Genomic DNA, 15,146 nt, shown 5'->3' with positions numbered 1-15,146 from the left:
TACTCAGTGCTACTGCTTTCCTATTCAAGAGAGTTCCAAGAAAAGATCCTCCTTCACGTTGCCCTGCCATTAGTCACTATCAATCAAAGCCCTGTCTGCGCTGAGTGACCAGCACTGAATGCCTCAGAAAAGGTTACAAAACTTCCATAATTGGGTAATAATTCACCTTAGGGAAGTTTGTTCCTAGTGACAGGATGCTAGTGGGCAGCTTAAGCACTCAAACGCAGAGCTAATGGAATTAGAGGCTATCTGCAGTGTTTGGGAGGCAGCAGGCAATACAGTGAAGAAGGAAACAATGAGATGATTGAAAAGGATCTTGGACCACAGACACATTTTCTTGTTTTTAAGCAGTCATTCTCTTCCTTAAAATAATTCATGCCAAGATGATCAGAGTCCTCAGAATTTGTATAGCCAGAGATAAGGAGAGTTTTAACATGTACAATCTGAGTACCATTGACCAAGGAAATATATTTTTGATACTTATGTCCCCATAAAAGGTCTTGCTTTTCCCTTCCTGAAGCTTCCATATGCTGCCATCATGTGAGCTGACAGCCAAACTGGTTTGGAAAAATACTCCATCTAACACAACAGGCTGTCACCAGCAGCCTTGAAATTTCCCCAACACACTTTCACCAACCTCTGGTCCTGAATGCACATACACTTCCAGACCCAACAACACCTTACAGCAACCAGCCCAACAGCAAAACTCCCCTGAATTATCACCTTTACTTCAGGTGATGATAGGCAACTAAGCTAAGGCTTTCAAGGGAAATTTGAAAGGCTCAAATTACACACAAACTATAAAATGAGTAATATGCACTTAGGCCTCTTAATAGGACTGCCAGTGGCCAATTTGTTGCACTTTAGACCCCAGGTTTCACAGGCAGTTGAATAAAAGTGTACTTCCCTGGAGTGTAATAACAGCAAAATAGGACTGACCAGGGGTGAATCCTTTTCATCTGAGTCACTCAGTAACATGCAACTACTCTGTAAACATAACAGTAGATGTTGCTTCATCAGTTCCTTCCAAGCTTATCTGCTGTAGAAAAGGTTAAGCATGTTGACCAGGTGTTGCCTTTTGTGATATGTTTATTTTATTAGTGCATGTCCTTGAACTAACGCTGCATTTCATGTACCTGCCAGATAAGTGACTGAAGGAACTTGGCATCTGGGACTGAGAACTCAGGGCAGGGAAGATGGGAAGGAGATGGCTATATTTCAGTACAGATAAGGAGTTCCAATTCTCATGCTCATGTGAATGGCAGGGACAGAAGTGGCTCACCTTGTGGAGGACAGATTTGCAAACATTTTACTCTTCAAAACTGATCTTGGAGTACTAGGAATCAGGTCCCATTTCAAAATCCCCCTGTTTTTTCCCTGCTGGCATCTACTTTAGCCTGTGAGGCTGTCTCTGTTAGGTGGGACATTTTGGGATAATGAGAAATCTCCCAAAGGCTTATCCATTGCCTAAGACAGACAGGTGGGTAAACTTGAGGAACTCCTTTCTGTAGACTGTCACTGATGGTACTAATCCCAGCATAGACTGGTTTGCAGCCTGTACACACCACCTGACATGGATTCATTGCTTCCAGAGGAGCCTGGACTGACCTGGGCTCAGGCATGTGCCTAGCCAAGCTAAGAGACAAAAACTACTCCAGCACAGTGAAGGCTTACTTCAGAATCAGAGCCATTGAAAAGCATGTGCTTGGCACTGACCTCCCTGTCCTGTGGTCCCACTTTGACCTCCAGGGTACTGCTGCAAAAGGAATTCAGCATCCTCCAGTAGCTGATGGGTCTTCAGGTTCAACCTGGCAGTCAAGGGCCAGGTGGGTCCAGCCCCACACCAAGAGGGTCCCTGAGAGTCAGCTCTTTGTCCTCTTGCTCAAGACAGACTGCTTCTCTTTCACTCTGGACTTCTGCACCTTTCTTCCTTTAGGAATGCACCTTCAGCAGCCCCATATGGAAGCACAGCAGGAGAAACCTTCTCCTCACAGATGTCTCTCAAACTGCTGCTTTGTTCCAGAACTAGCAGATGCCCTTTATTTTAAGTAACCTTTTTGTCAGATACATACTTTAAAGGCCACTACAACACTTCATGGTTTTAAATTATTTCTATTGCACATGCCCACAGTTCACAGTTAGCCACAGAGTGATTTTCTCCTTCGTATCCCTCCAGTTGCCCACAGCTACTGGCCACACACAGATTCACTCTCACTTTACTCTGAGGGCTTGGTTTCACAACTCTCCATCAGCAATTAAAACAGAGATGGAGCAGATCAGCTGAGAATTTCAGAAGTTCTGATTTTGCAGCCATTTGCTTCTGTTAGAAGCTGAAGACAGAGACCACTAGCTCATCTCCTATCTGTCACTAAATGTCTCAGTAGGAAAACAACATTCCCTTACAAGTGCTATGGAATCTATGGAATGTGTTCTGAGCTCATCTGAATGCAGATGCTGAGGTTTGATGCTTATTATAAATGAGCACAGTTAGCACACAGGCATCAGGCCTGTGATCCTGCAGTGTCAATAACTCCACAGCTTCTCTCTGGTGTTCCTCTCCTTTTTCTTCCTTTGCCTCCACACCATTTTCTTTTCCTTACACTTTCTCAAGCCTTAAAAGCCCTCCTGTTTTTAGTATTTCTGTCTGCTTTGGTTTTCTTTATCAGGGATTTGCTCTCCTCTCAGTTCTCTTGGCGATTCTCCATTTCCCTCGTGCAAACCAAGAAATTCCCAACAGCTGCACTTCCCATCTTTTGTTTTGCCATCATCGTCATTTTGTTTGTGTGAATGTTCGGAGAGTGTGAGGGGAACCCAGCCAGCCAGTGACACGGTTTGAATCCCACAGTAACTGCAGGTGGAGCCAAACACTCCATCCATCCTTACAGCAGCTGCTTCCCTGGAGAACAGCAGCCACAGCTCAGTGACAAAGACCAAGCTCAGAGCCCCAGGAGCACCTGGGAGAGCCCAGAGCTCTGTGCCCTGACACATACATTTACCACCAGATTTCCTGAAGCCACACATCTGTACTTCCCCCTGCATGTTTTTGCTCTTGCTCTGTGCTGACTTTTTTACTTTTATAGCAGGCAGCTGTACTCTATGAAGAGGCTGGGCAGGATTTAATCAATAAATGTTAGAAAACTGACCGTTTTTCCCCTTATTTGCTCTCCAGTCTCTCAGCACCGCTTTCCCCCCTACATGCACTGCCTGGTTTTTCAGTCTATCACTCTCCTTCCTGCTCTAAGACCTGCACCAGCTGGTGCTGTAGTTGTAGGGTCAGATGCTCCCCCACATTGACCAGAAGTTATAACTGACAGTGATTCTGGACAAGCAAGAGTCATTGATGATACATATCAATGATTTTGAATAAGGGTAAGTACTGAATCCTACAAGCTCTCTCCATAACCCATTACCTCTGAAACATCTCTCTCTTTATGACTCAGCATCTGGTAGTCAGCTGAATCCAAACTTTTATAGTATTGCATTAAAGCCATCTTCAGAATGATTTCTTCATGTTCCTAGAACTGTACAAAACTGCAGGAGCAGTCAAGCAAAATACGCAAATAATTCATAGTTATCACAGCAACAATAGTAAAATATGTATTTCCTGCTTGTTTGTTTTCTTGGGGCTTTTTGATTAAGAAAATTATTCACATGGCATCAGATGTTTGGAAGGAAATCCATCTTGTGGTTTGTTAATCAGAACAATATACTCTAGACTATTGAGAGAGAGAGCTCTCAGGGCTGAAAGGCTCTGCCAGTTACTTCCTATAGGAAGATGATAAGAGTTTATATGCATTTGTTAGCCTGAAATTGGATGCTGCCTATCTGTAAACATTTCCAACCTGAAAGCACTTAAACATATGGTTAATTTTAAGCATATAAGGAGTGACAAAAAAATCAAGCTGAGTACTTATAACCTGGAACACAAACTGGTTGAGTTGTTGAAAACCCTCAAAAAAGCACAGAGGCCAACATATTTCAGAGATTTGGTTAGGAAGTTTTATATAGATTACTTCTTTTTCTCATCCTCTAATATTACACTAATATTTTGTCTTTATCATTAGCTCATGCATGTGACATCCCCAAGCACTACGATGTCTCTCTTGAGGAATGGTTGCATTTCAGCTGTCTCTGCATAGCTTATCAATTTTGGTGTTATTCTAGGGCTCCTGGTAAAGCTGTTCCATAATGGTGTGATCTTGTAAATAATCCATTATAAATTATTCTTTGTCTGCACACAGGTAAGCAAATGTCTCACACCTTTCAAATGTTGTTAGCTGAGGTGAAAAATCACCAGCTGGCTGTTGGTTTTAGCAGAACAATCAGCACGAAGTACCAAAAGGTGGCTATGTCTCTGCCCTACTGTGTGGCGTGATCAGCTTGAGGCTGATGCATTTTTTAGGTATGTCCTTTGTTTAGCAAAACGAGACAGCTGAGGACAGGATGCAGTCCTAGAGGCATGGTGAGCAGATCACATCTATCTTGTTCATCCATTTTTCCAGCTTTTGAGAGATCCACTGGAACACAGTATCACCAGAAAGATACGTGTTTTATAAATAAGCAATGACAGGCAAAAAGCAATTGAATTAGATCCCCAAAGCTTCACAAAGACAGATGATCCTTGAACACACAGCTAGGATATTAAACATAGTGAAAGTATAATTCTTAATTTCTAGGCATCTGCGAGAATAATTACCATTCTTTTGGGAGCATTGTAGTGACTGTAGCTGGTAGATGTCTAAATGAGACAATATTTCCTTTTGATATTGCATCATTAAGATAACTGATTCCTACACCCAGACAAATGTTTCATATAACTCTTTCCTCCCTTTTCTTAATGTGTGCAATTGTGAAAGAGGAGCACTGTGGGGGTTTAGTGGCTGTATCTCTATATGAGTCTGAACTGTGACATGGCAGACTTGCTGAGTTTATTGATTTTAATTTCTAATATTTGGGATTTATCTTCTCAGCTTTACTTAACAGCTCAGAATACTCACAATGTTGATACAGAAGACTGGCTACCCAAGGGCAAATTTCAGATCCTCATTTCTCCACCTGTGTGCTTATTTTTCTGCTCCTGGATGGATACCAGCTGCCAGGCTTTGATCCAGACTTTGATCAAGAGTGGCTGATGGGTACACTGTAAGAGAGCATTCTTCTCTCTCAGCCTTCATAACCAGAGCTCAAAGTATCGGGGGGCCTTAAGTGGATTTCCATGAGTATCAGAGGAAAAGATCAGGTATTCCCTTTGAAGAGCCTCTGTTATTGAAATCTAGATTATGACCTCAGATCTGGCTTGAAAACCCGTAACTACAAGGCACACATTACTTCTAGGGGATAAAAGGGTCTGAAAGGCAGGGGGTGATAGCTGTAGGTGCAAAGATATATTTTTTTCCCAGGAAGATGGCCAGAATGGTCCTGAAAGCAAAGACAGAGAAAACCTGGTGAGAAATCCCATTTCCAGGCTGTTACCTAGAACCATCATCCGGCTTTGCAGTAGTGAGGAGAAGTTTGGAGTTTTTGGTTTAAACCAGAGTCAGCAATTCTCAGGCCATTTCAGTATAGGAAGGAGTGTTGAGTTAGGTTGATTTCCTTACTAGACCATTTAAGGACCAAGCTAATAAGGAGCTTTATGACTGAGAAATCATGTCACAACATAGGAAAAGTAAAGAGATATGAAACAATAGATGGAGCATGTCTGTCATCCTCAGAAGAGGCATTTCTTCCTGTGGATCACTGAACTTTGGTGTCAGAAGAAACAATACCTGTCAATGATTTATGGTTCCCCTTACTCACTTAACTGTTCCTTTCCCCATGGCACCATTTTTATCTTCTTCAACTTCCTTGATGTCTATGAGGAAGGTATTTGTGCCCTATTGTGTCTCTGCATTCCAGCACTCAGAGCCATAGCCTGGATATTCCTCCAACCTTAGATATTGCTGCCAGAGAGAATTAATGGCCATAGGTCGCCAGGGGTAATGAACTCTAATGACTTCTCACTTGAGACTGTCTTGGTTCAGTAACACAAGGATTGATGTAAGATTTTTTTTAAAAGATATTTTACTTACATGATTCCTCGCCTTCTTTGGTCGCTCTACCCTCCCTTCCCTTCTCTCTGCCAGTACTGCCAAGACTGGCAGACCATTACTGCTTTCTCCATCTTCTATTTTGAGATGGGATCAACACCAACCAGCCACAGGGCAGGGCTCTGCCCAAAGCCTTTTCCAGTTCTCCAGCATGCCAAGGGGCAGCACGCATTCATACCCATTATGGTGCTACAGTGGACTCATCCATGGACTCACTTAGTCCTGCTGTGAGATTGCCTTGTCCCAGTGCTGTTTTCCTTGGCACAATCCATGAGACAAGAAAGAATTTTTGCATCAAAATTACTCCATCTCTGGGAAACATTTCCCCATGCAAGAGATCTACTGCATCCGTAATCGCGCTCAGCACTTGGAATGCGGTGACGTCTCCGCATTTCATGACCAAACATAGTCTTTGCCCTTGCCCAAGGGTGGAATAGGCTCTACCAGCATTACCCTGTGGTCCTCTATCTCCTGCATTTTTCATGCTCATTTTTATGTGCTTGGAGGAAAGTTGTGTTGTCTGCTGCTATGATGCCTCACTGCCTGGCAAAGGAGACTTGCTGTTTTTGTGGTATTTCTGCTCTCTCCTTTAGCTTTTTAGGCAGCAGCAAGTCAGTGTTCTGCTTTGTGGTTCTCTCCTTCTCAATGCTTCTGGTCTCATGAAAGTCTTTTCTAAAATTCATGAATGCTCATTGCAAGCTGACCCATAAGAGGCTCAGTGCTCCGGCTTTCCTTTCTTCTGGGACAATTTAAGTAAGGACAAGCCACTGTTTTATCTGATGATAGGATAATGCACCAGGGTGCAGTTCTACCACATAGTACTCAGGCCTGGATGCCAGACCAACTGAGACCAGTGTCACAGTAGGTTTATTGTCAGAGGTGCCAGAATGCACTCTTTGTACAGTAGCTTCAGATTAATCCTGGTATTAATGAGTCCTGAAAAGAAGCACAGAAGGTTTCAATCAACCAAAGCACAAACAGTTCTCACCTAGGGTGGGAGGGGAAATGATAAGGGTGATTTCATCCCTTCATGTCTAATGCAGACTATGACAGATGGGGGAACCATGGAGCATACAAATAAAATGGGACAGGAAGGAGAGCCTTCACAGTGGGAACATCTGACTGCTGAGTTATCCTCATTCCAGGTGCCTCTTGGGTGTTTGAACAGGAGTTACTTCATTTGCAGTCACAAGCACACACAGTTCCTCCCACAAACTGGTAATGCACTGACTCCTCTCCAGCTCAGTGTCTCTCACACTCAGTGCCTTTTCTTGGGAAAAGCTACTTCAGGTGTCCCCACACTTAAAAGTGCGATTCCTATTTCCAGCATCAGACTGGACATGTTCACTGCCAATGGCTTTCTTACACCTCTGTGCCCACAGCAAATAGACCCTGCTGATTAACACAGATGCAAACTATCCTTTTAGCACTGTGATTAGTAAAATCAGAATTAAAAAACAAGAGTTTCCACGTTTTTCCTTTTTTTCCTACTCCACAAATAAAATCTATGGATATAAAATATGAATAAATCTATGCAGGATGTTTTAGTAAAATATTAATAAATCCATAGAATTATGGATTTATTCAGGGTAGTTTTTTGGTATCTTCTGGAAACTGTAGCTCAGCTTGAGTTTGGATGAACATATTCATTGAGCCTACCAGATTAAGATTTGTCTCTGCTGATTTTCTAAAGGGGCAAATGAGCCCTTTAGCAGCCCCATGGCAGCCTGGCTAAATTGCTTATTGTGCTAACTAAATTAGTTATGGTTAGTTTGATAAATCTTCTCTACATCATGCAATATAGATAAAACTCAAGACAATGGAGCAGTACTACCCTTTAATAACTTGAATCAGATTGTAGGTGAGTTCATGAGCTGCAGTCCAAGAGAAGCAGTTTGCTCCAGGCATCTCTGCAGAGAGATGGAGGTTGAATATGAGAATAGAGGTAAATAATTCTGAAAGAGTTTTTAGAGGGGGTTCAGACAGAAGGAAGAGAAAGGTTTGGTAGCACAGAAGATGTACAGGTGAAGGCTGAAAAAAGAGAAAACAACCACTGTCAGGAACATTTCCACAGCCCAGCAATCAGCATCAAATACCAGTCTCTTTTTCTGTGCTCTCAAGACACTCCTAAAAAAGCAGCAGGAGCTGTGCACTGACCGAGATGTTTCCCTGCTTGAGCACACCAAGGCCTGATCCTTGCACAGGGACTAAACCCTACAAGGCTGGGGCAGCCCAGAGGTTGGAGCAGAGGAAATGTCCTACAGGGAAGGCTTTTCCTTGCATCACTAGATCAGACCAGCACTCATGCAGGAGGCATAATTAAAACACAGTGCATTGACAGATAGCTGCTTAATGAAAAAATTAACGAACCAGCTCTGGAAGATACAAATCTAAGGAAAAACAAACAACACACTGGTGCCCAGCCTGACAGTCAGGCTATCACAAAAAATTGGTTTCATTTTTTAACTACTGTTTGTCCTTCCCAACACTTAATTGTTGGGGGTTAGGTTTGCTCCTTTTTTACTTTAAAGAATTTTTTCCCCATAAGTTACCAAGGAGACTAAGTGTTGGATACTTAAAGAGTACTTGACCAAAACAAAGAGATGGCCAAAGCTTGATTGGGGGAGGTTTTTCTTTATCTGTTGTAACTCCAGAAGGGAGGGGGTAACTGCCTTCCATGATAACAAGCCAGCTGTTAAAAACTGGGTGGGGTATTGTCTCTTATCTCTGCTCAGTCTTCCATTGCCTCCCAAGCCAGCTGTTAAAATCAGATGGAATAGTGTTTCTTATCTCTGATCACTCTTCCACTACCCCCATGGGAATATCTTCGGTTAATGGACCATTAAAGCTCACCAATGGCATGACACATTTCATCATCCTATTGTAAAATGCTCCACCCAGTGAGAAGGAGCCAAACCATTTCCACCAAGATAAAAAGGAGTCACAAGTGTCACCAGGCACTCTGGTGTTCCCACGAGACTCCCAAAGGAAGACCAGACCCACCTCAAGACCCTTGGCTGCACAGGATCATCATCTCTGCTTTCAACAGGACCACATCAGCCACTCCAGGAGGGCTGACTTTGGACTGTTTCCAACACCCTGACCAACAGGGAGTGTGGTTGTATTTCTGACTCTATCAGGGTTTTCTGGGATTCCTTGTTTGTTTGCTTATTCCTTTGTACTACAACATTTGTATTTTTAATATCCCTAGTAAAGAACTGCTATATCTATTCCCAAAACCTTTGCCTGACAGCCTTTTAATTGCAAATTTATAATAATTTGAAAAGGGGAAGCAGGGGGGGCTTACATTCCAAGGGACACTCCAATCTTCCTTGACAGATACCTGTCTATCCAAACCAAGACAATGTCCTGTGCATTTTTTCCATTTTTCAAACAGTTTGCACCCTTGAAGCCCATTTCCATATGGTTCTGGGGAGAAAATGTTCAGTCCAGGCTCCACCTGCAGTGACAAAAAATGTTCCCAGGCAGAGGAGGGTAAAAGGTATGCCTTCCACTTTTCAGGTTACTTACTTGCATCAAAAGAAAATCTAGAAGAGATTGATGCAGGAGAGGAGCTACAATTGGAGATGAGAATTAGCACCATCTCCATAGCACTGGGGAAGGAGATTTCCAGCTGGCCTATGCAAACAAAGCCGGGGGTGACTTCAACTCATTAACTCAGCATAAACCATTTTCCTCTTTTCTGTTGTACTCTTTTTTCTGCCAGATTAGTGAGCTGAATCAGCATAGAGAGGGTCCTACAGGTGCCAGAGCTTGGATAAGTGGCAGCATTTAAAATGACTGGAGAGAAAAGAAGCTTGGTGAACAAACAGTATAGGCATCAAGAAGAAGATCTTACCCCATCTGAGAATAATGTTAGTCTGTAAAATTGGTGAGACAGGGATTGTACTTCAGCACATCTGTGCACTTTTTGATCTGTACTTACATCTGTGGAAGACAATTTATAATACAACCAGAATAAAGTATAAGCTATGATGAACATACCACCACCTCTACATAGGAGTATAATATAATCTCTACAATATAATTGGTAGGTGGGTATGAAAAGCAGTGATCAAGGTTATGGACAGCTGCTGTTCCTGGAGGACCAGTGACATTTGTAAATTGTGCATGGATTCTCCCAGAAGTCTGTTTAACATCAGTTGAAGTACAAGCCACTGCCATTTTCTGCACCTGTGGTTACAGCCAAGTGTATTGGACAGAGACCTCCTCCAGCCTTCACAGAGGACACCTGGCCCCCCTAGGACCAGCTTAGCCGGACTGTGCTAATCCTGATCTCCTGCCTGCCAAGAGGAATGGCAGAGTCCCCTACAAACACCCTCCCCTACTTACTGTACCTGCTGTCAGTGGGAGAGAGATGCCTCAAAGGTGCACAAAGGACAAAGGAGAACAGGCTGGCTCTTCAACACCAGCTCGACACTCTCACACTGCCAGGCTGCCCTGCAGACTGGCCTGGGGTAGGTGGCACAGCTACACAGCCACTTGCATGACGAAACCAAACAGCCTCCTTGGTGCCACTCAGCCCTGGTCATTCAGGAATGAGTCACAGCAGTGGCCATGGCTTTCCCCTGTTCCAGAGAGTCCCAGCATACGCATTTGTCACCTGCTGACCATACACTCAGAGATTCTCTTTTTCCTTTTTTTTTTTTTTTTCTTTTTTTTTTTATTTTTTTTTCTTTTTTTACAAGATAGTGAAGCTTATGGTGTATCTGATTAGCTAATATCTTCTTGGTGCCTGTGGGAATCACTATATCCAATGCTTTTAGAGAAGGTATTTGTACCACTTTTACCTGCCACTCTCCATATCGATCAATTGCTGCTTTCAGGAATTTATTTCTACCATATTACAAATATCACCTTACTTCAAATCCACTCTGTCTCCTGGATATGTGTTAGCAGGAGAAGTATGGCTTGTGTTGCATTTTCTTAGACTATTATTCTATATTAAAAGAAGATTAATTATAATGACTTTGTTTAAAATGTCATGGTGCGATGACTTTCAGTTCCCCTAATTTAAGGTACTTAAGGCTACTCCTCCTGTTGTGTGTCCTGTGCTTGCATTATTTATATTTTTTCCTCCAGTAATTTTTCCTTCTGTGAAGTCTGCTGGGTAATAGCACTGGAGCCTGCAGGCTCACATCTGCAACCAGTACACTGAGTGTCCCCTGGGAAGGGGGACTGCCAAAGGAGCAGCCTCTAAGAGGAAAGTGAGGAGCTTTCTCCAGGTCCAGGACTGGCCCCTACCCCTGCCAGGCTTGGGCAGAGACACACGGGCAACTCAACACAGGAAGAGAAATTCAAAATGAAACCTCTGTCAGGTAAAACATTATAAAGAACAAATAATAAACAGTCTGCTCTCAAATATAAGAGAGTGAAGAATGCTTGTTTATAATCTCATCTGGTACAGAAACAATATAATATATAGTGTTATACTGCATGATACATAGGATATTTCAATGGGGGTGCAGTATCTGGAAACAAAACTTCAAAAGAAGAACTGTTTTTCAGCACTTTATGATGAGGTACATTCTTCCCTTACAAGGTCCTCACACCTAAAGTCCAAATGCTGATCAAAAAGTGTCGTGGTTTTAATTCAAACCTTCTGCTTCTCAGTGCATTGTCACATGGAAATCTATAAGCTTCTGCTCATCCTTGCTTTACAAAATAAAAAAAAAAAATTGAAAGTCACCTAAGCATAGTCATTATTGCTTGGCTGCTTGCCATTTTAGACAAAATCTGCTCAGAAGAGAAGCCTTGAGCATTGCAGTCACACCAACAGGAGATATTTGTCCATGGTGAAGACCTCCCTGAAGACAACAGCAATACATCATTGGTAAATTTAATCTATTGCATCACTAGTTTGACACTCCCAGCCTCCACCTGCAGAGAGTTCCCAGGGACTTGGTGCTGATCCAACTCGTCTCCTGCCTATATCCAAGGTAGCATGCCAATCAAGGATGAAGTGGGAAGGGAAGCTTTGGAAAATACTACCACATAAATGGAAAAAAATTGGAAAATTCCTAGCTTGGGTTAATTTCAGAAATTGTCCAAGAATCTAGTGTCAGCAAGCTTTCAACTTGATGATGAAGGGGGGAAAAAAAAAGGAAAATAAAAAAAATATTCCTAGCTGATGGAAAGATAGACATAAATACATAAACTAAAATTCACTGAGATATAGTAGCTTCCAAGTCAGTTACTGACAATAAAGACAGTATCCAGGATATGTTATTTGTTTATATTAATGAAGGAAAAAAAAAAGTAAATCCAACAAATTGGGAGCATGGTGCAGAGAGAAACTTCCTGGGTCATAAAGTCCAGACTATGAGTATCCCAGGCACCACATAATTGACTCCTTTTCATCTGAGTTATCTCTGGTCTCCTAGATTGATGTGGAAAGAATGTAAAACAGGAGATATTAACAATAAGAAAGTAAAAAATGACTGTGTCATAAACAAAGCCACACCAGCACTGAGAGCAGCCACAAACATAACAATGCGTAAGGCTCAGACAGGTAAGGCAAAGACTAAAGTGTAATGAAAAATCTGATTAATTTTTGAAGAAATGTGTTGTGGTCTCAACAACCTGTACCACAGGGGTGGCAGAAGGGCTCCTGGGCAGGGCATGGAAGGAGGGACCATGGATGGGGGGCTGTTTGGTGCCTCACTTCCACTGTGTGCTGGGGTTTCTTCACTCCTACCTGGTGGTCTGTGAACACTCTCCACCAGAGCTTCAGCCCATGGTGATTAAATGCTCAGCTTAATACGACCAGAGGTTGACAGGCATGGGAACTCAGCTGTGTCCTGCAGGGATAAACCACGTCTCTGGCAAGAGATGTCCAGAGCTGCTGATTCACTGCTTTTGCCAAGTGGTTTATCATCACTGTACTAGGCATCAGCATCAGCCCTCTCTTCCCTGTCCTGCAGCATCCACTAAGCTGCAGGGTTGTGTTTCCATTCAGTCTTCTTGCCTCCATCACCTTTCATTACGTCTAATTCACCTCTGTGAAAAGGGAGATTTGGGAGCTCAGTTCTTGGGTAGAGGTGGAAATCAAAGTCTTTATCTTTTGTCAAATTAAAGCCTCATGTCTTTTACAGAAAGGGAAGGAAAGGGGAAAACAATTCCAACTACACGAGGCAGAGGGAATTGATTGCAACCAGCCATATGTAATTGCATTGTGGAGGACATTTAATATTTCAACTCGATCTTTGCTGTATCAGGAAAGCAAAGAAAATCAACATATGAGGAAGAGAGAGACTGCAGTGTCTCTTGATTTGAATTGTAAATGCCCACAAGCAAAAGCATGAGGTACTTTCAGACAATCTGTACTGGTGTTGACTGAATGTATGTGACCCAAACTGCAGGAAGAACCAGAAATCCACTGCACCTGCTTGGAGACAACAGTGGCCCTAAGCCATTGCGGCAGGTCCCCAGCACAGCAGGTATTTAATCCAATTCTAGTAATGAATTATTCTCTCCCCTTCACTCCTGGGTAGCTACAAACACAGTGGCAAAGGGCTTTCAGACCCCTGCAAGGAGGAAAGAGCTTTGTATTGTACAGTCTTAAATGACCCTACCCTCAAAGCCAGACCTTATAACTCTGACTGGACCAGTGTGTCTGTAGCACTTTGGCCACCTACCACAGAAATGCAACTCCCTGAGGTGGATCAGAGCTGGCTCAAGCTACAGTTTACATCGCAGAGGGAATAATTGCCCCAAGAGCTCCATATGCTCATCCTTTCCCCCAGCCTAAAGCTGCCAAACACCTCTCTGTTTGTCCTGATCACTTCCACACTCACTCAGCCAACTGCAATCCAGCTGTACATATTAATTATTGTGAAAGAGGGGGAGATTTACTCATTGTTCCAGATGATTAATCAGCTAGTCAGGCATAACACCACCCATGCTATCGTAATTGCAGTCAAATAATAATGTTACATGTACTGCAATCATAGCCACCATCAAACACCGGAGGAGCCTGGTAATATAAGCAATGTCATCTCTTCACAGCCTCCACAACCTGAAATTTTCTAGAATCTGGAGTAAATTCTTAAAGACAGCTCATAAGATCAAGGTCTTGGTACAGAGGAAGACGGGAAACAGGCCAGTGATGGAAGCCACAAGAAGAGAGGCTTTTTGGACAGCATGTAGGGACAAGGATGCAAATCCCTTTAAGTTTTGGTTTTCCTGACCGGGTGGTACACATGTGCAGACAGGAGCTGGTCAAGAGGTCAGTGCACTACAAAATGCTGTTGCAAGTTGCCCCACTCCCTGCTGCTGGGACACATTCCCCCAGCCCTGCTGCTCATCCCAGGTGAGGGTGGAAGCCACCCCTCACCACCTAATGGAAAAGAGACACAGGGCCAAGCTCCTCAGTATTCTGTGCATGCAAAATCTTCTCTTGAGAGTGACCACCACAAAGGTGATCTGGAGAGAGAAGTGAGATTTCTTGGCTGATTACTCCCTTAAAATAAACTGCAGTGTCCCTTTTGTTATCCACTCTGGTTTTGAAGCAGCCTCTGAATAGCCGAGAGTGGGAATTTGTTTAAAAGGATTTACCAGGTTTGCATCCTTATTTATTGCACTTCCTGGTTGGCTGAGTAAGTACCCCAGCCATTGGGTTACCTTCTCAGTAATTCTCCATGCACAATTGGCCCTCTCATCTCACTGACCTCGTCACAGAACTTACTGCAGTGAAATGTCTCTGCTAAATTTCTGTTCATTCATTCTCTTCATTCAGATCTCAAACCAAAACCATAAAAATATTACTATTTATCCCCCAGTCCTGTTGCACAGAAGCCACAATGTGCATTTCTTGTCTGCATTCTCCATTTCACACAGGATCGATACCTTTGCCAACTTTCTAAACCAGTAAACTTCTGAGAAGGGATCGTAGTCTTGCGTCCTGAAACTGGGCTGCAGCAAGGAGCAATTTTCACTGCCTATATATTCATATGAGTACCCAAAGTATGTATTTACTAGGGAATGCAGGTGAGGATGCCCCAGGGCAGATCCAGAATAAACACAGAGACCAACAGTGCA

The sequence above is a fragment of the Zosterops lateralis genome, assembly GCF_965231275.1.
Source record: "Zosterops lateralis genome assembly, chromosome: 8".
Lineage (NCBI taxonomy): Eukaryota > Metazoa > Chordata > Aves > Passeriformes > Zosteropidae > Zosterops > Zosterops lateralis.
The sequence above is the reverse complement of the archived record's forward strand: the minus strand, read 5'-3'. Positions refer to the sequence as shown.